Genomic DNA, 1,650 nt, shown 5'->3' with positions numbered 1-1,650 from the left:
TGGTAGTGAAGACATTTTATGATGGGTCTGAGAAGAAATAATTCAAGACACAGCTGAATATGACTGGAAAAACATCAAAAAGGAAAACTGTTGCTACATAAATAGGAGAAGAAAGATCAGTAAGGAACAGGAAAAAAAAAGTGGCAGCTTGATAGATACATATCGATAAAATTGCATTTTTTATTTGAAAAAGGGTATTTCAGAATGTACATAGATTATGAATTGAATTCTTAATGAATATTGAAATAACAAACTTTTGTATTAGGGATGTTCCAGAAATTTCAGATTTTTCCCAAATGGAAAATATATTCTATTTAAGGTACTACTATTTTCCAAGTGACAGCTAATACATATAAGACTACAGTGACCCCCATCTTTAGGAAAGTGTGGGAAGTTGTCTGAAAAAAGAATTCTGTGAAATATCAAGGAATGATGATGAGGCTTGATGATATAGACTGGATCAAATACTCAGGAAATTTCTTATTGTGAGGGAGGTGTGATTGATAGCTTGTCTAGTTTAATAGTGAGTCGGTGCTTGCTGTGTAGGAGCCTTAACAAGTAGCAATAAAGCTTTTAGCTCAATGTTTCCTGTAGTTAATTTTCTAACTTATTCTACATACTTTATGTTTACTAATTTTATGTTCCTTACCCTACTGAAATTTGGTTGGAAAATAATCAATCAATAAAGGTATTTATATTTGGAAGCAACCCAAAAGTCCAGCCATAGACGAAAGGATAAAGAAAATGTAGTATATACATACCATGGAATATTATTTAGCCTTAAACAAGAAAGAAGTTCTATCATTTGCAACGACATAGATGAACTTAGGGAACATTACACTAAATGATTAAGCCAGTCATAGGAAGACAAATACTACATGATTCCAGTTACATGAGATATCTGAAATAGTCAAACTTACAAAGAGAATAGAATGGTGGTTGTTACAAGCTGGGAGATGGGGGGATGAGGAAGAGTTGCTCAATGCGTATAAAGGTGTAGTTAGGGGCGCCTGGGTGGCTCAGTCGGTTAAGCGTCTGACTTCGGCTCAGGTCATGATCTCATGGTTCGTGGGTTCAAGCCCCACGTCGGGCTCTGTGCTGGCAGCTCAGAGCCTGGAGCCTGCTTCTGATTCTGATTCTGTGTCTCTGTCTCTCTCTGCCCCTCTCCTGCTCATGCTGTCTCTCTCTGTTTCTCAAAAATAAATAAATGTAGAAAAAAATAAAAAAAATAAAGGTGTAGTTATGCAAAATGAGTACATTCTAACTATCTGCTTTATATCATAATTCATGTATGTAACAACTTGATATTATGCATACTAAAATATATTAAGGATAGTTCTCATTTTAAGTGTTCTTACCACAAAAGGAAACAATCAAACAAAAACAAATAAGCAGAAAAACCCACAAAAGAACACAAATTTTGGAGGTGATCAATATGTTTAGTACTTTGATTGTGGAAATGGTATTATGGATGTACACATATGTTGAAACTCATCAATATGTGTACATTAAATGTGTGTATTTTGGGAAATGTTTTTTATGTTTATTTATTTTTGAGAGACAAAGCATGAGAGGAGGAGGGGCAGAGAGAGGAGACACAGAATCTGAAGGAGGCTCCAGGCTCTGAGTAATCGGCACAGAGCCCAACAT

At 35.3% G+C, this 1,650-nt stretch overlaps 1 non-coding gene across 1 annotated transcript; it reads left to right on the top strand.

Moving 5' to 3' along the window:
• Nucleotides 1–1,008: 1,008 nt before the first annotated feature.
• TRNAR-UCG lies at nt 1,009–1,093 on the top strand. The gene has a single exon. It is a non-coding gene; the product is annotated as a tRNA-Arg (tRNA).
• The last annotated feature ends 557 nt before the right edge of the window (nt 1,094–1,650 follow it).

The sequence above is a fragment of the Lynx canadensis genome, chromosome B1 (genome assembly GCF_007474595.2).
Source record: "Lynx canadensis isolate LIC74 chromosome B1, mLynCan4.pri.v2, whole genome shotgun sequence".
NCBI lineage: Eukaryota > Metazoa > Chordata > Mammalia > Carnivora > Felidae > Lynx > Lynx canadensis.
The sequence above is the reverse complement of the archived record's forward strand: the minus strand, read 5'-3'. Positions and strand labels throughout refer to the sequence as shown.